Source organism: Mustela lutreola, chromosome 17, assembly GCF_030435805.1.
Source record: "Mustela lutreola isolate mMusLut2 chromosome 17, mMusLut2.pri, whole genome shotgun sequence".
In the NCBI taxonomy this organism is placed as follows: Eukaryota; Metazoa; Chordata; class Mammalia; order Carnivora; family Mustelidae; genus Mustela; species Mustela lutreola.
In genome coordinates, this window is record NC_081306.1 from 39,795,487 (window position 1) to 39,818,786 (window position 23,300).

At 41.9% G+C, this 23,300-nt stretch overlaps 1 protein-coding gene and 1 non-coding gene across 6 annotated transcripts in view; one reads left to right on the forward strand and one right to left on the reverse strand.

The window, feature by feature from the left end:
- SMURF1 (SMAD specific E3 ubiquitin protein ligase 1) overlaps window positions 1–23,300 on the reverse strand; it is a 106,585-nt gene that overhangs the window by 49,597 nt on the left and 33,688 nt on the right. The window lies entirely within an intron of this gene.
- On the forward strand, window positions 16,055–16,159 carry LOC131820219 (U6 spliceosomal RNA). Its single transcript, XR_009349536.1, has one exon. It is a non-coding gene; the product is annotated as a U6 spliceosomal RNA (small nuclear RNA).

A 23,300-nucleotide genomic window follows, 5' to 3' on the forward strand; every position in this document is an offset into this window, starting at 1 on the left:
TACATCCCAATTAAAATATAAAACAGAACAGCAGTGTGAAGACTAAGCGAGACTGATTTTCATAAGACAAACCTTTCAGCCTCAGCTTTATCTTGTTAGTGAGTTACAGGCCACTGTTTAAAATGTCACGCCCGCTGTGGAGAATAACAGGTGTTACATAAATTCTTTAACGGGAATAAAAAGATAATGGCCACCTACGACAAAAGGAGTAGAAGATGTAGAGTCTGCTCCCAAAAGAGTTTACCGTTTAACTCAAGAAACAAAACGCATCAACCAGAAAACCATACAACAGCGCAGAGCTGCTCACTTCTGCCAACCCACATTCAATTACTCAACAAGTCGTATCAATTCGTCTTTTGTAGTATCTTAAATCCATTCTTTGCGGTCCCAACCCGCTGCTCAATTGCAGGCCACTCTTGTCTCGTGTCTGGATTATTACAATAGGCTCTGGCATCTCTTTTCTCTAATTCATTTTAATCATGAAATAATTATTTGTTGGATAAGTGAATAGAACACTCTTCATTATGTAAACTGCCCTACACGTAAATCTCAGAGCTTAATCCCACTTCCAGAGTGAAATATAAATTTCTCCCTGCCCCACACCGCTCCGCCCAAAAATAGAGAGAGAAGGAAAAAAGTATAAACTCCTAGCTGCTAGCATTTCGAATTTTCCAGAATCCTGTCCCACTCATTTTCTGGTCTTACCACTCACCAACCCTTCCTCTCTGATCACTTGGCTCATGCATTTCCACCCCACCCCCCAACTCCTTTGCTGGGGTCCCCCCTACCAGCGCCTCTTCCTCCTTTTCATCTTCCAGATCTGTGCCTCTCAGCCTAGTTCAAGTCTCCCTCCATTGGCCATCCCCTATCCTGTACTGCCCTGTCAAGTCACAGGTTTGGGTTTTTTTAAAAAATATATATTTAATGTATTTATTTGAGACAGAGAGAAAGGGGGGAGTTGGGTGGGTGGGGAGAGACAGTGTGGAAAAGGGAGAAGCAGACTCCCCGCTGAGCAGGGGCCAATCCCAGGACTCAAGAAATCATGACCTTGACCTGAGCCAAAGGCAAACGCTTAACCGACTGAGCCACCCAGGTGCCCCTGAAGTCCCATTTTTAAATTCCCATTACTTATTTAAGTCTCCAAACAGATTTTAAACTCATGAAAAGTAGACCCATGGCAGAAGTAAATCCAAGACTAACATCTTGCTCCACAAACACTGCCATATGGACTCGAACTTCCAAATGAGCTCTACAGACAGACTACCGGAATTCAGAGAAACAATGTTATTGTGGGAAGGCTCAGGTTGTGTTTGCTTATTTTTGTGGGGGTAAGACAAGCTGAATTCCCAAAGCGGGGGCTGGCTTTATGAAGAGGAAGTCGTGTCCGAAATCGGGGAGGGGGGGCAGGCAGAGGGAGGGAAGCGTATTCGAGGATCCACGGGCCCAAAATGCTTGCACCGGCAGGGAGGGTCTAGACACTGATAACACAGTGAATCTTTAAAATACAGTTATTAGTTGGGGGTTTTTGTCTTCAAAACCTTCCAAAATTCTACACTATTCGCAAAAGTTACATTGGAAAGTGAGCTGGCACAGATCCCCTGAACAATCTGACACTTGATACTGACAACGGAAGTCTCCGGCTTCAGCCCGTTGCTCACCTGTAATAAGATTTTGGGTTAACTTTTTTGTAAACCCACCTACGTGGATCTTTTTATCACACTATTGTTTTCTGCCCAACTTAAATCTTCAAATAGATTGTGTGCATGTGGTCAGATGGGGCTCACTCCTCGTATTATATGACCACAAATGCTTAAAGGACACTGGCTGTCCTAGGATGTGATTTATTTTCTTTTTTAAAGATTTTATTTATTTGACAGAGATCACAAGCAGGCAGAGTCAGGTAGAGAGAGAGGGAGAGGAAGAAGCAGGCTCCCCACCGAGCAGAGAGCCCGATGCGGGGCTCGATCCCAGGACCCCAGGATCACGACCTGAGCAGAAGGCAGAGGCCTTAACCCACTGAACCACCCAGGCGCCCCCTAGGATATGATTTAAAAGAAAAGAGCTTATTTCCTGAGAAGAAAAACAAACATGAATCTATGAAGACTGGTAAGTACAAAAAAAAAAAAAAAAAAAAGATTTTCGTGAACATAAATTATAGTCAGCTTAGAAAGGTGTGTGGAAACCGGGTAGGTGGCCAACAGTTGATGCTTCTTGAACGTGTAGAATTTTTCCCAGCAGAAAAATCTGCACACAAACACGTGACCAAGGCAGGTGGCATGGGGTTCTGGGTGTTACCTCTGGTGTTTTTTGAGGAGTGGGCATTAAAACAAAGCTCTTACAAAATGGATCTTCTACTCCCCGGTCATGATGAGCCAACCATTGCAGTCAAACACCTGCTCGGGGCTGGAGAGCGCTCAGTGTGTCCCCCCTTTCCCGAAGCTTCGAAGCTTACAGCTAGCTACCCCCGCTCGCTGTCGGGACTAACACACCACTCCCCACACTGGCGTCTCCTCTTCCCACATAACTCTAAGGCTTCTCTAGCCCAACGCGTGGGACAGGTAGGAAAGGGAAAGACGGAAAAGGGGAGAGAGAATACACTGGATTTTCGGGGGAAAATTAATTAGCAACCTCTGCCTTCTGTCCTGAGATCTTAAATACCCTCAGAGTTTATCATTAAATGCGCCATTCGCAACAGAAGAAAAACTAGTGAACTGTGAGTAAGCTGTTACAGTTCCTGGTATTTAATTTCAATTTTCCTTTTCCTATCACCAATAAAAAATGCTCAATAAACTTAATATCTGGGGCGCCTGAGGGCTCGGTGGGTTGGGCCTCTGCCTTTGGCTCAGGTCATGATCCCAGGATCCTGGGATCAAGCCCCACGTCGGGCTCTTTGCTTGGCGGGAGCCTGCTTCCCCCTCTCTCTTTGCCTGCCTCTCTGCCTATTTGTGATCTCTCTCTCTCTCTGTCAAATAAATAAATAAAATCTTAAAAAATTAAATTAAATTAAAAAAATAAAAAAAGAAACCTAACATCTTGGTGGGGCATTTGGGTGGCTGAGTCGGTTAACTGTCAGACTCTTGATCCCACCTCGGGTCTTGATCTCACAGTTTTGAGTTCCGGCCCTGCACTGGGTTCTACACTAGCGTGGCGCCTACTTAAGAAAAAAACCTGACAACTGAGTATCTTGGTATCAGAATCTTTTTCTTAGAGCAAAATTCATTAAGAGATGACAGGTTTTCTATATCATGTTACTTTCACTGCCCAAGGTGACAACGCAAATTTTAAAATGTTGCATGCACACACACACAAAATCAAAATCAAAATCAAAATCAATAAAATGCTGCGCACACAAAATTCTGCTAGGGTTTAACCCTACAAAGGAATTATGAAGGTCTTAAAAGAGCTTTGCTATGAACCAGGGATTGGCTAATGACGGCCCATGGGCCAAAGTCTGTAAAGGGGCCTCCTGCCTGTTTTTGTGAATAAAGTTTACATGGAACACGGCCACACTCATCTGTTCACTCAGTGTCTGCGGCCACAATGGCAGAGCTGAAGACTTGTGACAAAGACCATATGGCTCACAAAGCAGAAAATATTTACTCTCTGGGCCTTTCGGAAGAAGGGCGCAGGCCCCTGTTCCAAATATACAACAGTACTGACTGTATACACATCATAACCTCAGTGGACAAGCTTCTTGGGGATCCGTGAAGAGAAACATATCCCCAAAATACCACCCTGGCTTTTGACTGCTTATTCATTTATTTATTCGGATGCTAAATACAAATGCAATTCCAAATCGATACAATGCACATCCACCAAACTTGAACCAGATGTAAGAAACAAGCATTCCCCAAGCACACCATAAGCATTCCGCTCAATTGCCTTGCTGTCGTCCACTGAAACACATTTGCAGACGACAAGTAGAAAATGATAGAAAACTTCCACGTGTCTCTCATAGTCTGGGCATTCACAACACTCTGCTCAGCCTTGGCTCAGAAAAATCTCTATGTCACTGTCAGAGGGGAGGGTGGAAACCCCCATTGGGAGGCCTTTACTTGCCAAAGCACCAGACAGACCATTTAGGGCTCTGAGAACTGGGATGGTTCCCAATTCACTCCCCCTACAAACACAAACTGTGTGACTATGGGAAAGCCTTTCTCCAAAACCATCCCCAAAAAGGACCCATCTCTGGAAGAAGACTGAGGAAAATACCTCTTAAGCCAGTCATTTGGAGCCCTTGAGAAACAAAGAGCTTTCCCCAAGTGCTCACTTTCATACAGATGTAAGTACCTAGGAACATCAAAAATACGTATAGAGGAGCAATTGTACGTGCTATTCTTTACAAGTCCAGGTCCAGACAGCTACAACGGCGACCCAAGAGTCTCCAATTCGTCACCTCCCTCAGATGTAAGTGTTCCCTGCCCAGGTCCTCGTGCCAACTGACCCCTAGCTAAGGCCCGTTCTTTAGAGCATCCCTTGGCCTCTGCCCCAATCTATGTCATAATTCTATGCCTCTGCAGCCCAAGACCTGCTATGTGCATCACTCTGGGCTCTGTCTCGCCCTGATTTCTCCCCCTCTTGGCAGGAGGCATAAGCTCTGGCCCTTCCAACGCAGTCCCCTTTGCCTGACCACCTCCGCACTTCACCCGGATATACAGATCCCGGCTGAATCCCTAGGGACTTGATGCCATATATATATATATATATATTCTCTTCACTTAAAAAGATCATGTCTTGGGCTCAAATTGCAGCTCAGCTATTTAACAGAAGAATAACATGGAGCAAACTACTTAACCTCTCTGGGTACCACAGAGATCAGAGTTGCTATTTTTCAGGGTTATCGTGAGCATCAGAATAAGTACTCAATAAAGAGAGTTGCTATCAGTACTAACTTGTCTTACTAATTATTACACACCACGAATTATCAAGGACTTAACTGTATACGTGGCAATATGACAGCAACTTTACTCATTTAAATTCACTAACTTCTGATGCAGATAATATTTATCCCCAATTTACAAATATGAAACCAGACACAGAGAGGGTAACTTGCTTAAGATACCAACACATGTGTTGCATGGTGGGGTCACGACCCAATCCTAGCCATGCAAGCACAGTGGGTCCTCGTTAGCCATGAATTCTTTGTGAATTTGTGGAACTTGGTAAAGTTTACTGGGGTGCCTGGCCGGGTCAGTTAGTAAAGCAGGTGACTCTCTAATTCAAGATGGTGAGTCTTGAGCCCCATGATGGGAGGAGCGTTGGCTTTAAAAAAAAAAAATCACAGGGCGCCTGGGTGGCTCAGTGGGTTAAGCCTCTGCCTTCGGCTCAGGTCATGATCCCAGAGTCCTCGGATCGAGCCCCGCATCGGGCTCTCTGCTCAGCGGGGAGCCTGCTTCCTCCTCTCTCTCTCTCTGTCTGCCTCTCTGCCTACTTGTGATCTCTTTCTGTCAAATAAATAAATAAAATCTTAAAAAAAAAAAAATTCACTTGGAGGCACCTGGGTGGCTCAGTTGGTTGGGCATCTGACTCCTGATTTTTGGCTCGGGGCATGATCGCAGGGTCATGAGATCGGGGTCCGGGTCAGGCTCCACGCTAAGCATGGCGTCTGCTTGAGAGTCTCCCTCTCCTTCTCGCTCTGCTCCTCCCCTTCCCGCCACCCCGCCGTGCTCACTCCCACTCTTGTGCTCAAATAAATAAGTAAAATCTTTGAAAAAAACTTTACTGGTAACCTTAAAATCAATACACCGGCACTTCCTGGTCATTCACAGACATGTGCAAAGAAAAAAATTTGAGTACCCCAGTGCACACCCTCCTAGCTGTGGCCGAATGAGGTGACATTTTGCCTTCTTGTTTCAACGCTCATGCTACAAACGAGTATCCTTTCTGAAGTCTATTTAGTGATGGCTTTTCCATATTTTTGTGCTTTTTGTTGGTGACTGTGCTATTTAAAATAGCCCATAGTGTTGAAGTGCTACGTGGTGTTCCTGAGCTCAAGAAGGTGATGATGTGCCTGGTGGAGAAAATACATGTCATTAGACTGGATTCATTCAGGCCTGACTTAGAGCACTGTTAGCCACAAGTCACATGCTAATGAATCAGCATTACTGTCCCTTATTATTAATTATTCATACATACTAGATACAGTGTCTTTGCATAGGAGCACACACGAAACACACTACTGCTCAGGGGACGAAAATGTGATTGGAGGTTCACAGGAACCAAATTCTGTCTTCCTTAGGAGCAAAGGGTTAGGGGTCACTAACTCAGTGCTCCTGGGAACTCCCCAGCACGCAGTTAACCAGGAATAATGGGACTCAACGGTGTAGGCCTCATTCTACTGTGAGGGCTGGTATTACCCACACCTCAGATACTATCCACAGAGCCTTCCCAGATGGTTTCACTCCAATGGCCACTCGTGCACCAACCATGGGACCCACTGGTGGGACGCCGGGGTGGGCACCGGTGTAGGAAAGAACAAGAGGAAAACGAATAAAAGGGAGACCAAACACAGCGTTCCAATAATCTGCTGCTCAAAAAAGGTGAGTAGGAAATGTAAGCTACACACTAAAAACATGAGCTTGTTACTCTCTGTTCCTTCCTACTTCCAGAGTTACAAGATTTGGCAATCCGGGAAATCCCTTTACTCAGAAAAACATTTCCAAAAATGAATTATGAATTAATCAAATTTAAAGCTGCCTTCAGTCTTGGCATTCTCAGTAACTGTCAGATTTCCCTTCCTCTCCCTGCAAAGCCATCTCCTCTCTGTTTTCAGCTCTGACTACAGCCATTAGGAGAGAATTCGGACAGTACTACCACCACAAAGATGTATTGTGTTTCGAAAACAAAGACCGCCCTGGAATTTACACCCCCCACCAAATTCAATAAAATACAACAAAGCAAACACCCTATAATGACATTAAATTATTACCAAATTGCAAGAACCCTACAGAAAAGGCACCCAAATTTTGAGGTTTCTTGCAATCTCATTCTTAAAATTCTTATGCAAAAATCATTTCTTGCCAAGCTCAAGAGTTTGATTTCTTTTCTCCTCATGTTGAAGACATTTTCTTCATTTAAAACAATCTACTCCGAAGTATGCTATACACTCTTCTGTATTTTTTAATTAAAGAAAAAAGGCCAAGTATACAACCCCAAGTTAAATTGATATGAGCCAATTTTTTGAATTATGAATGGATTATGGATGTGCTAAAAAAGCTTTGCAGTCTAAATATTAAAGTTTTGATAGTCTTTCTATATTGCAATACATTAATCTGAATTTTCAAAAATAACCGTTAGCAGGGGCACATGGGTGGCACAGTTAAGTGTCTGACTCTTGGATTCGGCTCAGCTGTTGATTTCAGGACCCTGAGATCGAGTCCCGAGTTGGGCTCCGCATTCAGCAAGGAGTCTGCTTAAGACTTTCTCTCCCTCTACCTCCCCATGAGTTCTCTCTCTCTTTCTCTCTCTAATAAATAAATCTCGGGAAAAAAATAACAGGTAACAAAAGTCAAATTCGGACATTAATAAGCCAGTTGATGTTCACGCACAAAATTAAAAATAACTGAAAAACATTATTTGAAAATATACGTACAATAGCTCCAAATTAAAATCCAATAATGGTTACCTGAAAGTAACCTTAGGTATTTCAGGAAAGCAGATTTAAAAACACTAGAAATACAAACAGGACCAAAATAAAAATTCACCCAGAGGTTTAAAAAGTAAGTTAGGTGGGAAGCTTGCAGGATTCCCCACCAGTTGTTGGAACCCCTTCTTCTTTAGGCATACACATTCAGTTAAATAAAATAGTGAAGGAGTAATAATTAAATTACAATAAGTTTAAAAAAAAAAGCAACCTTAAAAATTCATAAACAACCCCTTTTGTAAGAACAATGAACAGCTTTATAGATCGTAAAGATACTATCTCCCATTAATTGAGAATGTTAAAACTGAACAAGTTAGTTGAGGGCAATACTCCTACCGATTTTTAAATAACTCCACAACTACTTTTTAAAATACAGCTCTGACTAAATCTGTGTCTTTTAAGTCATGCTAACAGAAGCAGATGCACAGGAGAATTTGAAGGCTACAGAGGGGAACTCAATTCAATCCAAACACCATCTGCTCTCTGGGAGTTTCTGTAACACCGATGAGCTCGTGTTTGATTGGTAAGGGGGAATGACATCATCACAGCATGGAAGTCTTGCTGATTCATCTGTTGAGTTTCCAAAGCAAAGAAGTAGAGGCAATGGAATTATGTGAGATCTCAGGCAAGATAAAAACAAGCCCTCACCTAACTTGGCCTTAGCAAGAAGCTGCATTTGAAGCAAGCAGCGAAAGGAAGCCCGTACACAGGCCTCACTCCCTGGACGGGTGCGGTCATGGCCAGGCCACGGTCTCTCTCAGCGGGGCTGTAGCACTGGCTCCCGTCAGTGCCCTTTGCAATGGCAGCCCCACGGGGCGTTGGAGCCTCACTCAACACCCACTATCCATGCAGCAATGCAAGCATGGCTAGAATTTCCACTTTGCTGTTCTTGTCCACTTTTAGTATCCATTTTAGCAACATCCAGCCACACTGAGATGTTCACCGAAGTGGTCCAGGTAATCAGTCGCCTGGGGTACCAATGACTGCTTTTGCTAGTAGCTATCAAGCCACATAGATTTTGAGAGCTCTGCCACAAGCTTATTTTTCTCTTACAAGACACTATTTTTAGTGCATGATTTGCAGAACGCAAGGGTTTTCAGGAACATAAACATTCCATTATAGTAGAAAGCACGATAAATACTTCTCAAGTGCCTACCTACCATGTACAGGCAATGGGCCAGCTACTTCAAGTTAAACTTCAGGACCTAAAAGATCTCAACTTAAGAGAAACAAACATCTCTTCATCGGTCTGCTAGAACTGCCATCACAAAGTACTAGGTACTGGGTGGCCTTAAGCCACAGAAAATTTGTCTCACCTTTCTAGAGACTAGAAATTTGAGATCAAGGTGCCAGCAAGGATGGTCCCTCTGAGGGCTGTGAATCTACTGCATGTCCATCTTCTAGCTTCTGGTGGTTTACTACCACTCTCCGCTGTTCTTGGAGGACAGACCAGGCATCTCGTCAGGTGCTCTCCCTTTCTGCTCGTCTGCATCCAGATTTCCCCATTCGATAAGGACACCAGCTTAAGGACTTCATCTCAACCAAGTGCATCTGCGATAACCCTATTTCTAAATGGGAAACCATGATCTGAGGGACAGGGGTGTGGAGACTTTCACGTATGAATACGGGAGGGTCAAAACGCAATCCATAACCACCTCTAATTCACAAAGCGGAAAATACTAAAAACCGTCAGTATTTCCAGCCTCTGGTAATGGCAGATGAGGTCAGCTGGTCTGCTGGAAACCATAAAAGCTGAGGGAAATACGAAAAGCATCTTCCTAAAAGCCGCAAGTAGCTAACACGGTAGTGAGGATGGACAGAACCAAGATTCAAGTCGGTACCTGCCCCGGAGAGAAAGAAGCAGTCGAATGCTTTTTGCCCTGCAGTCATCTGCAAAGACTCTTGGGGGATGAAGGCTAGGAAATGTTAACTGTCAAGTCCAGAGGGGGCTAGCCCTCGAAAGGCAGCAGGTTGGGGTAGGAACTGAGACTGAGACCAGCTTCGTATGAGCTGGGTGACCAAGAAAATCTCAAGCCTTGATTCTGGACTACTCATGATACCTTTCAAATACACACGTCCGGTCCACCTGAACTACAGGGCAGACCACTGGCCACACTCCAGGCAGTCACCAGTGGCAAAGTCAGAGATAAATAACATTGCAAAAGTTATGAACACATCGGGGAGCCTGGGTGGCTCAGTGGGTTAAAGCCTCTGCTTTCGGCTCAGGTCATGATTCCAGGGTCCTGGGATCGAGCCCCACATTGGGCTCTCTGCTCAGCGGGGAGCCTGCTTCCCTTCCTCTCTCTGCCTGCCTCTCTGTCTACTTGTAATCTCTGTCTGTCAAATAAATAAATAAAATCTTAAAAAAAAAAAAAGTTATGAACACAGAACTGACACCAAAACCACGACCTGCAGAAGGCCATTTGGAACACACACCCTGAACCCAGCTAGGTCAGTGTCTGCTAAAACAAACACATCCACATTCAACACAGGATTTGAACAAGATGTAGAGCCTCACAACAAAACATTCAAAATGTTCAGGATATAATCCGGAACTACACAGCATACAAAAGACGGGGAAAATTGCCACTCACCTGGGGGAAAACACAGATATGCCACGAGAACACTGATGGTAAAAAAGCTGGCATGGCTCTATATTAATATTCAACAAAGTGAACTTCAGAACGAAAACCAAAGGGGATCAAGAGGGCCACTGCATAATGAGAAAAGGGTTAATTGGCCAAGAGGACATAACAGTCCTCAATGTGCACACATCTCACAACAGAACTTCAAAAACACAGGGCAGCAAAAAACTGAGAGAATTTTAAAGAAAAATAGAAAAAACCCAAAATTAACATCTGGAGACTTCAGCACTTCCCCCAGTAATCGACAGAACTGGTAGACAGAAAGGGCCGAGTGCCATCAACCAACTGTATCAAACTGACGTTTCGCTCACACGTCACACAAGCTCAGCGGTAGACAAATCCTTCTCAACACACATGGAAACGTCATCAAGAAATTATTACAAGTGGAAAAGAACTGAACGTGTATAATTATGTTCTCTGATCATAACAGAACTCAGCTACAAAGCAATACAAAAACATAACAGGAAACTCACCAAACACGTGGAGAGCAAACACCACACTTGTCAGTAACTCACGGGTGAAAGCGAACATCTTAACAGAGATTAAAAAACATTCAGAATTGAAAGAAAAATCTTAAATTAACATATCAAAAATCTGTGGAATTCAGCTGAAGCAGTCCTTAGAAGGAAATTTAGAAACCGTTTCTCTATTTTTCTAATGTAAAGGGCAGTGGGGTTATATCTGAAAACTGAAATTCAGTCACTTTCTGGGACTTGAGACCCATACTGTAAAAGTGGGCAGAGGACCCACCACTAGGTAAACACATTAAGATGAAGAAAGCAAAACCCACTAACTCTAATTTTTGCTGCACTTCTACAATTTCTCAAACACCACTAACAAACCTAAGTCACTAAGAAAAACTCTAACAATGTTTAAAGTATCTTCTGTTGTGTGTCTCAATGTCCAAAGAGTGTCCCAACCAATCCAGCTTAAAATTTTCAACTCAAGCTATATAATAGGCTAGGTTTCCAATCAGACTGAATAAAACAGAATAAAATAGGAATTCTGAAAAAGCAAATCTCCATTAGCTAGCTTCTTGTGACTAAATACACAAAAACTGAATTTATACCTTTTCCAATAACCAGAGGTCATGACGGTTATCCAGAAAATGGTACATACACAAACTTTTGTTAGAAAAGAGGCACATGACAAATCCAACTTTATACCTTAAGAAATTAGTAAAAGGGCAAAATAAACAGCTACAGAGGGAAACTCAACGTGAAGTCTATCAGGAGTCTGACTCGCAGAGAGGAGAGTTAAGAGAGGAGAGGGAAACAAGGGAGAGATCCTGGCTGGGAAATTTTCAAGAAGGGATGAGAACCATCAACCCATAAAATCAGAAAGCCCAAGCAGAATAAATAAAAGGAACACGCTTCGGGGTATATCACGGTGACACTGCAGGAAACGAAAGACAAAAAGAAAAATCTTAGACGCGGCCACAAAAAAGGAATGATTACTCATTTCCGAGTACTGACTTCTCAAAAGTGACGGGGGAAGTCAGAAGACCACAGAACATCTTCAAGAAAATAACTGCTAACCCAGAACTCTCTACCCGGCAAAAAAAAAAGTACCTTTTAAGAACCAAGATGAAGTCAAGGTCTCTTTGGACAAAACCCGAGTGAGTTGGCCACCGGTACCATCTTCACGGCTACCGTCCTAAGACGCCTCGATGTAAAATGCACATAGACCAGAACACAAAAAAGTTCACCAGTGAAATTTTATAAAGTCATTGTACAATAAAAGCTAAATTTACTATAAGAATAAATGAAATAATCTACCCTCTTCCCCTTGGGAGCTAAAGCTGATCCTCAAGTCTGAACTGTAACAGATAATTACCCTATTTTTGGTAAAATAAAGAAACGGAGGTAGGGACAGGGAAACTATATTATTTAGTCCCAGATGAACATCTTATGGTCATCACAAAGGGCAGTTGCACTAGAAGAACCCGGTCTATGAACACGTGCACCAAAGCTAGATAATAAGCAAACACAGAGTGCCAGGTGGTCTCAAGACATAGAGGGAACAGTTTTTAAAAACCTGTTAGGACATGACCGGGCCTACAACACAGAACAGTCCACTAACTGATGCATATTTCTGTCCTGGGTCATCACACATCAGCCCCCTAATCACACAGATACTCTGCCAGGAGCTTTACCGAACGAGGGATAGCCCCAGAAAACACCACAGTAAGCCCAGAAAGTACACGAAAACACTAAGCTCTGTGGCAGGGTAAACCTCGACGGATTTATATTTGCACCGTGCCTGGTCCAGAGCAACTGCAGAGTTGAGCCGCACAGTACACGGCTGGTTCTCCATCCAGCCATGTCTTGGGGATTTTTAGCCCTTTGAACATTTTCCCAGCTCATTAGATGATCAGGTCCTTTGAGCAGGTACTCTACCTCATTCATTTACAATAGCATTTAAGAATTGTTTTGGGGCGCCTGGGTGGCTCAGTGGGTTAAGCTTCTGCCTTCGGCTCAGGTCATGATCTTAGGGTCCTAGGATCGAGCCCCCCATCGGGCTCTCTGCTGGGCAGGGAGCCTGCTTCCTCCTCTCTCTCTCTGCCTGCCTCTTTGCCCACTTGAGATCTCTCTCTGTCAAATAAATAAATCAAATCTTGGGGGGGGGGATTGTTTTGGCCGGGCTCTGTGCCACTGAAGAGAGGTGACCTGAGTCTCTGCCTCTCACTTCTGGCAGCAGCAAAGACAAAGACACAAAGAATACAAATAAGGTTGTGCAGACTCTGCTGTAGGGAGATGGGGCCGGTCACTCTCCATAGACAAGGAATGTGGACATGATGGAGAGGCACGATGCATTCAGGGCCAAGGGTGTGTTTCTAAGGGAGGTTTGGTTTAGGAGGAGGAGAAAGAGAGAGGGCCAGACTAGAAAGTATCACCTGCTACTGCTCAGGAATTCAGACTTGACCCTGTGGACAGCAGCCAAACACGATCAGATAGGCTTTTTTTTAGGAAGCTATAAACTCTGGCACTGGAGTCGAAATGAGAAGGAATGGGAAGAGGCAGGAAGAGGCAGGAAGACTGATCTGTCTATCTGGAGGCTGATCAAAGAGTCCGAGGAGGTCTTTCTCTCATTTCCGCCCTCTGCGGCAGCTAGCTCTGCGCCTTCGGCATAGCAAGAGAACACTGTTGGATTGACCTGACAGGAAAAACCTTCAGTTTCTTAGAAAGGGCTTTCCTGCTTTCTAAGACAATTCCATCCTCAAGATGGGGGCAGTGGTGGCCGGGGTGAGGGGGCAGGGTAGAGAAGCAGCCACAACAATATTTACCCCCTGCTAAAACTACCAATGCCTTTCACACCATCCTAATATACAGCTAACATCCTGAAGAACCCGAGTTCTCACAGATTCTCCTTGTCTTCATGTTATCACACGTTCACTGATCTCAAAACACTGGTTGAAAGAGTTCTGAAAAAAACTGCAAAGCCAAAACGCTGACCAGACGATGCCACACATATATTTTCAATAACAAAACGAAGGAAGGACTTCAATATATAGATCGTGCCAGTTCTGTGTTTCTCCAAATAACCTAGTTTCAGATGTGCATCGATTCATCCACCAAGATATGAATCTTCAAAGCATACTCCCAAGAACTGAGACCTGTTCCAGAAGTTGAACGCAATCAATAGTCAAGACTTGGTAGACTACTTAAAATAAGATGGCATCTATCCAACGCCATCCCTTTCCAAATTCCAGCTGGGTTTTGGTTTTTTGAAGTTTGGGGTTTTGGGGGGGTTGTTTTTGTTGGTGGTGGTGGTGGGGTTTTTTGGCCTAAATGGACCACCTGGTCCTCAAATTTGTATGGAAATTCAATGGACCCAGAAGCCCAAACCAACTTGAGAGAAAAAGAACAGAGATGGAGATTCACACTTAACCCGATTTCAAAACTTACTACCAAGCTATGGTAATCAAGATGGTGTGGGACTGGCATAAGGCTGAACATACATAGGTCAATGAAGTAGGACTGGAGGCCCATAATAATGGAGGTCTCTCAATAATAAGAGACAGTCATCTCAACAAATGGTGCCAGGACAACTGAATATCCACACGCAAAGGAACGAACTTGGAGCCTGACCTCACACTGTACATAGTAATTAATGCAAAACAGGTCATGCAAAGTTAACCCAAGAGTTAAAACTATAGAACTCTGGGGCGCCTAAGTGGCTCAGTGGGCTAAAGCCTCTGCCTTCGGCTAGGGTCATGATCCCGGGGTTCTGGGATCGAGCCCCGCATTGGGCTCTCTGCTCAGCGGGGAGCCTGCTTCCTCCTCTCTCTGCCTGCCTCTCTGCCTACTTGTGATCTCTGTCTGTCAAATAAATAAATAAAATCTTAAAAAAAAAAAAAACTATAGAACTCTTACAGAAAGAATATAGAGGTGGAGTCTTTCTGGTCTTGGGTTTGGTAATGGTTACTTAGATATGATGCCAAAAGCATAAGTGACAAAGAAGAATATTAGAAATTGTACTTGATCAAAATTTAAGTTTTGTGTTTCAGAGGCCACTATAAAGTAAAAAGAGTCTACAGAATATTCCAAAACTTCCAGATATTGGAAAATATCTGATAGGGGACTTGTATACAAAATATATAGAAAAGTCCTACAGTCCCTTTTATCTACAGGGATATAAGATATAGATAACTTTATATCTATGTATAGATAAAGAGAATTTTTTTAAAAAAGATAAAGGGGATTAAAACGTATGAATTTTTAGTAATAACGTAGAAAGTCACAGAGATGAAAAGTATACAAGAGAATATAGTCAATAATATTGTAGTGAGCCATGAGTAATGTACAAAATTACTGAATTATCGTACACTGAAAACTAATATAACATTGTATATTTCAATAAAAATGTGTTTAAAACTCCTGAAAACCAGTAATAAAAAGGCAATCAATTTAAAAATGGGCCAAGGATTTAAAGCAATTTTTCTCGAAAGAAAATATACAGATGGGAAGTACATGTAAAGATTCTCAACATCATTAGTCCTTAGAGAAATGCAGATCAAAACCATAGTTGGATACTACTTCTCACCTATTAGGATGATTGAAACAAACATGACAATATCAAGTGCTGGTGAAGATGTGGAGAAATCAGAACACTTAGGCTTTACTTATAGGACTGAAAAATGGTTCAGCCCCCTTGGAAAATAGTTTGGCGGTTCATCAAAATGTTGAACACAGAGTAGCGCATGACCCAGAAATTCTCCACTTAGGTATATTCCCAAAACTCATACATGAATTTTCACCAGTGGCATTATTTACAACAGCCCCCAAGTGAAACAATTCAAATGTCCATCAACTGATAAATGAACAAAATACAGTGTCCCCATATGATGGAGTATTATTCAGCAATAAAAAGGAATGGGGTGCTAATACATAAGACAACGTGGATGAACCCTGAAAACATTACACTAAGTGAAAGAAAAACCCACATATTGTATGATTCCATTGCTATGAAATGTCCAGAATAGATGATGTCCATATAGACAGGGGCTCGAGATAGGGGTACGGGGAATGACTGCTCACGGGTACAGGGTTTCTTTTTAGAGTAATGAAAATGTTCCTGCTCACTTCGGCAGCACATATACTACAGGCAGAACGATACTGGGGCACCTGGATGGCTCCAACAGTTAAGCATCCAACTCTCAATTCCAGCTCATGAGATCAAGCCCGAAGTGGGGTTCACGCTGGGTGTGGAGCCTGCTTAAGATTCTCTCTCTCCCTCTCCCCCCATCACGCATCTGCACTCCAAATAAATAAGCAAGTAAGTAAATAAATAAAATTGGAAGAGTACAGACAAGATTAGCATGGGCCCTACACAAGATGACACACACATTTGTGAAACATTCTGTATTTTTTTCTTGCCATTTGCAACAATGGGGATGGACCTAGAGAGTATAACGCTATGGGAAGTAAGTTAGTCAGAGAAAGACAAATCCCATATGATTTCACTCATATGTGGAATTTAAGAAACAAATGAGCAAAGGGGGAACAAAGAGACAAACCAAGAAACAGACTCTATACTATAAAGAGCTGATGGTTATCGGCGGCGGTCCGTGGGGAGATGGGTAAGATCAGGGATGGGGATTAAGACGCGTCTTGTCATGACGAGCACTGGTTGATTAAAATAAAAACTTCAGAAAAACTTGCTCTAATATAAGACTGGTGTTGGTTACATTAGTATGTGAATACACTAAAAGCCACTGAATTGTATACTTTTAAAAGGGTAAATTTTATGGTATATGAATTAGATCTTAATAAAGCTAATAAACATGTACAGGTTTTTGAAACTGTACCTACCCGCTGTTTACCAACTTAATTGGTATCTGCATCCATAGGTTATTTTTTCTTCTATTAACCATCAGCTTAAAAATTATTTAGAAAAGGGGCGCCTGGGTGGCTCAGTGGGTTGGGCCTCTGCCTTCGGCTTGGGTCATGATCCCAGGATCCTGGGATCAAGCCCCACATGGGGCTCTCTGCTCGGCGGGGACCCTGCTTCCCCCTTTCTCTCTCTGCCTCCCTCTCTGCCTGCTTGTGACTTCTGTCAAATAAATAAATAAAATCTTTTAAAAAAATTATTTAGAAAAGGACTGAACCAAAACATTGTCACAAGGGTGGGATGAACAGCATAGAGATACCACTCTATGAACATTTTACCCTTAAACAATGCCAACATGTTATACTCTTTCTAAACATATACAGTAAGACTGATTTGCTCTTAACACCGTCAGGGTAATCTCTTCAGTGTGATCAACAGACTCTGTTTTTATGATGTTTAGAGCTCTTCCGGCATGTGGGCTAGCTAACACCAAAGTGGAAGAGGTACACGGTGAAAACGTGAGCTCTAACAACTGAACCAGAGTGGTTTCTGAGGGACTGACATGAACAATGCTTGAAACCATGAGTCTCTACCTTGTATTTTAAACTGGTCTAGAATTACTGTTAATAACTGAAGCTTATAAATACTTCTGAAAATTAATAAAGGGAAACCCAGCTAAAGTGGACTCAGGTTACCAGGAGGGGAGGTTGGAAGGTAGAGACCTACAACTCAAGGTCAATTACAGACCTCTACTAGAAGAATCCTTAACAGGAAAGAATCCTCAATTACAGACCCCGATACTGAAACAGACATCACATCCCTTACAAGAAATGGACCATCCAGGCAACTTGGCCAATGAGAAACCTTCATCACTCTGAACTCTTGCTTTTCCCCACTGGACTTTTGTCCAGAACAACCCCTCTCAACTTCCGCATTCTTCTCCATAAAATAACATTCTTGTCCTTTTGCTGGACTTGCCTATGGTTTTATCATCACTTGCTTGTCCTGAACTGCAGTTCTGTTATTATCAAATAAAACTATTTTTGCTGGTAAAACAAATGACAGATTTATTTTTAAGGTTAACATACTCAACTGTTCACTTAAAAACGCTGAGGTTAACAACAGGCTAGATGCCGGGATATCTATGAATTTAGTGCTGGAAAGATGTTGTACTGTGTCTAGTAAGAAAGGAAGAGAGCGACCAGCACCTCAATTTAAAAATGCATTTACGGGGCTCCTGGGTGGCTCAGTGGGTTAAAGCCTCTGCCTTTGGCTCAGGTCATGATCCCGGGGTCCTGGGATCGAGCCCCGAATCGGGCTCTCTGCTCAGAAGGGAGCCTGTTTCCCACTCTCTCTCTACATACTTGTGATCTCTCTCTCAAATAAATAAATAAATAAAATCTTTAAAAAATAAAAATAAAAATGCAGCTGCAAGTTCTGAGCCAAACATTACAGAAATATATATCCAGTCTTCCCAGGTGATACATGAAAAGAGTCACATTTTTTTGAATGAGGTTTGTATCTTTGTTAGAATAACAATCATTAGCTCTTGGTAACAGCTGATAAGTTACTACTAGACACATTCTATCAGTGATCAAACGGAGACTGAACTCATAGACAAGGAAGATCACAGGATCTGGACTGGAGAAGAAATGCAGACAGACTTATAAAGCAACAAGAATATTCAGAGTCAAAGAGAGATACAAGATGATACTCATCAAATCTTAAACCCAAATCCAAAAAATTGAAGGCAGGCAAAAGAACCCTTAACTTAGTAAAGTGATTTTTTAAAAATAATTAGATGAAGAGGTATCCAATTTTTAACCACACGCAAATTTTCCTGCCATTTATTTTCATTTTAGAGCTCAGTTCAATCAATCTTCTGAAAAGTTACCTATGAACATGATTCTTTAAGATTTATTTGAGAGGGGGGGGGAGCATGAGCAGGGGAGGGGCAGAGGAAGAGAGAGAGAGAATCCTCAAGCAGACTCCCCACTTAAGCACAAAGCCCAACATGGAGCTTGATCCCAGGACCCTAAGATCATGACCTGAGCCAAAATCCAGAGTTGGCTGCCCAACTGATTGGGTCACCCGGGCACCCCTATGAACCTGATTCTAGATAAGGAGCAATGCTACTATTATTTCTTAAAGAAACTGGTGAGGAAGAAGGGTTGGCGGGGGGGTGGGGGGGTGGGGGGGAGGAAGTAGTGGTAAGAATGCTCCAGCAATGCTAACATGTCATTTCCACTGATTTAAAAGCTGAGATACTGTGTTCCTGGCTCATACATGAGTGGAGGTTTAAACATACAAATTAATACACTACAGGAGACATGCACAATTAAATCTCAACCTGAAACACAATAGGTATATTTATTGTCTCGTGTGCAATCAATTTTTGTAATACGAGTGGGAACTCCACATATAAAGATCCAAGCATTTTAAACTTACATGAAGAGCGAAAATAATATATACAAAAATATACAGTAACTTCATTTTTCTTAGTTTGCCTTCCTATGTCTAGACAAGCTTAAGGACGATTTTAATATGATACTGGGGAGGGTGGAGGGGAATAAAAATATATATCTTATGGTGCGTATTTGAAATTAAAAAGACAGGGAATCATACGCTAGCTCCTTTTATAGGAGCATATTAGGATTATGAATTTTGATCCCATTTAAATCTATACTCTGCATAAACTATAGGCAAAATATGATTTTCTATGAACAGGAACTTGACATTTTTAGCTCTTATTCTAAAAATCGCACTCACATTTTAATGGGATCTTCTCAGTATTTCTCTGTTCTTTGTGCATAGCATTAACATCCCATACATCTGTAGGAGTTTTGAAAGAGAATTTATCTACTATGGCCATATCAATATTATAACAAAGGCACGTGATATGGTGGGGTGGGTGGAGCGAGTACATTCCTGGATTCGTTGGTGGAAAAAACCAAGGAGGAGGGAAAAACGGGTCAGGCAGAAATTCAGTAATGGAGCAGGGACTATGTGCTGGTCTGACAAGCAGACGTGATACGTATAAACAAAAGTGGGTAGGGGGTAGTGATGGAAAATCAGAACTCAGATGCCAGCTACCTCCTAACAGAATCTAGGCAAACCTGGAAGTTCTCACAGCAGAGTCACACTGTTCTGCAAAATTAAGTAAACACAGAGAAGCATATTTGTATTATCTGGAGTTACCAAAGGAACTAAAGATAGAAACTCAGGGGCACGAAGAGAAGCAGGAAGAGGTACGGTCAGTTTTTCAACCTAATCTCTTCCATATTACTTGGCTATTTATTACCATATGCAGGTATTCAATTTTTAAGAACAAAAATTTTAATTAAGGATGAAATAAAATGACATCGTTAGCTCTCCTTACACAAATTAGAAAATAATGTTAGTATGACCCCATGACAATGGAATACAAGGACAATAAAATGATGGTAATAAATGTTGATACAGGCATAGAACAAAATCTGTAGGTTCCTATTTCTTTTTTTTTTTTTTTAAAGATTTTATTTATTTATTTGACAGAGAGAAATCACAAGTAGACAGACAGGCAGGCAGAGAGAGAGAGAGGGAGGGAAGCAGGCTCCCTGCTGAGCAGAGAGCCCGATGCGGGACTCGATCCCAGGACCCTGAGATCATGACCCGAGCCGAAGGCAGTGGCTTAACCCACTGAGCCACTCAGGCGCCCCGGTAGGTTCCTATTTCTAACTCATATACCAAGTTATCTTATGGGTTAATGGGGCAAGAGCGGGGGAGGGGGGAGCAACAAGCAGACAGCTTTCACTTTCTATAGCAAGGATTATCATAGCCTCAAAATTGAATATACATAACTTTTTGTCAGGGATCCTAAAGATGAAGAATTAAGCTAAAACATGTGTGCCTGGAAAAGTAATTGAGAAAATCAGAGTGAAAGATTAATAGCAATATTTCTGAAAGACAGACTAGGCAGGTTATTTTTTTCCTTCATATTTTCCTGGGTTTTGCCCCAAATATTGTACAAACAAGATGTAGTCCTTTATAAGAGAACTTGTATTTTTTTTCCAAATGATTTTTAAGAATATATTCAGATGAAAATCTTCTAATAGAGGCATGCTGACCCATCACTTCTTAAGGGTATCCAGCTTTATGAAATATCAAAATACAATATTTCATCAACTCTAAGGCCTGAGTCTTAACCTCTCTGCAAACAAGATGTATCTTATAATCAGCCAGTGACCGGTCAGGATTTAGTAATCATTGCCTATACGTGTGTGGAGATCACAAGTATCAGCGTTAAAACTTAGAAAGAGAACAAAAAGGTAATCAAAAAATGACCATATAAGCCAGCAATTCCACTCCTAGGTATACACCGAAGGAATGAAAGTGGGGCTCAAATACATGCCTGTGTATCCATGTTCATCACACCATTATTCACAACAGCCAGAAGGTGGAAAGAGCCCAGGTGCCCATCAACTGATTAACGGATACACAGCTTATAGTGTATCTGTGCAATAAAGCAGTATTCAGTCATAACACGGAAAGAAATTGACACCCGCCACAACATGAACGAACCTTGAAAACATTATGCTATGTTGAAAGAAGCCAGACACGAAAAGACAGATGCTGTATGATTCCACCTTTATAAAACAACGAAACCAGGCAAAATCATTAAAAAAGTAGATGAGAGGCTACCAGAAGGCTGGCAAAGGGAGAAATGAGCAGTCGTTACTTAATGGTTACGGAACTTCTCTTTGGGGTGATTTTAAAAAACAGTGTTGGAGATACCCAGTGGGGACAACGCATTATGAATGGAATTAATACCGCTGAACTGTATACTTAAAAATGGTTAAAATGGTAAATTGTTATATATGCATCTTACAATAAAAATTAATAATGTAATATACCAAAAACCACTGAATCTTAAACTTAAATGGGTGAATTGCATGGTGTGTAAATTGTATCTCAATACAGTGGTTTGTTTGGGGTTTTTTAAATTTTATTTATTTATTTGACAGAGAGAGAGATCACAAGTAGGCAGAGAAGGAGGCAGAGGGGGAAGGAGAAGCAGGCTCCCTGCTGAGCAGAAAGCCTGATGCGGGGCTCGATCCCAGGACCCTGAGATCATGACCTGAGCTGAAGACAGTGGCTTAACCCACTGAGCTACCCAGGTGCCCTTCAATACAGTGGTTTTTAAAAACCTACAGAGCTAAGAATGGCCCACTCTTCTAAAACAAAGTGCACTGTCAACGTTATTTATGACACAGTATGTGGAAATACACAAATGTTTTGGATTCTAGTCAAACAGCTGATTCATGAGAGACGGACACTGAATATGAGGATATTTTAGGAATTCCTTCTTCTATCTTGCTTTTACTTTTCCATTATAATGCACAAGAATAATACAAGCCAAAAATCTCTACTTAAATAAGTAACCCTTGCAAGAGCATAAATAAAAATGACAGATGATAAGAAAACTCTAACAGGGGACCTGGGCAGCTCAGCCACCTGATTTGCATTCAGGTCTCGATCTCAGGGTTGTGAGTTCAAGCCCTGCACTGGGCTTTACGCTAGGCACATGGAGCCTACTTAAGAAACAAAAAAAAAAAAAAAAAAAAAAAAAAAGGAAAGCTCTGTCACTGGTTAATTTACAGCATTTCACCTCTTCTAAGGGTGCCCACAATGGTACATCTCAATGTGCAAACGCCCCTCACAGCACCAGATACAAACACACTCGTGTGCAGTCACACGTGGACCCTTTTCCTAAGCGTCCTGTAAAATCAAACATGCATTTTCATTCCAATGCAGTCATTGCTGAAAATTAATTCTAAAACACCAGGAAGAATATTGAAATTGAATGCCATTTTGCCAATTCAATGTGTTTACCACTGGAAGTACTAAAAGAAATGCACTGACTTTGTGTGGAGGTATGACAAAGCAGAAATCTGATACAGATATAATGTCTATTACTCATTTGGATCCATGACTCAGAGTATTTTAAATATACATATGGAAACCAGAATCTTTTCATAACTAGACTACAAACGAGAAACTCATGCCAAGACGTGACAAACACAAATCTTAAAAAGCTTCACAGATTTAAATCTTCCATTTAAAACACAAACTATTTTATCAATGCTTTGATGTAATTCTGAAAATGCAGCAACCACGGAGCTTCAAATCCCAGTAACATTTTCTGGTTTTGGTCATTTCTGATATTCACTTGTCCAGTTAATGGCAAATATAACATTGCCATGGCATGTACAAGTTCAGAGGAAATTCATCTATTAACGGAGGTGATTATTGGGATTTGTTACATTAAAAAAAAAAGAAATTTGCAGTGGATACCTCTGGACATAACTTTTCAGCTGGAAGTTAAGAATTCCAAAGCTTTCCATTTTTACAGTAACTTCATCAGCTGGGTCACTATAGAAGTCACATATGCTTATCAGAGAAATCAGATAAAGTAATAGAAGCGCCCATAATCTCACCACCTAGTTATAATCTCTTCTCCTGTTTTCATAGGGTGTGTCAGAGAGAGAGCCACAAAGTGGCTAAGGGCCAGTTCTAGAGCCACAGCTTCAAGTCCTGCCTCTTCTACTTATTGGCCGAGTGACCAGGGGCAAACAAGGCAATAGTTCTATGCCTGTCTGTCTAGTGAGAATAATAATAGTAGCTCCTTCATCCAATTTTTA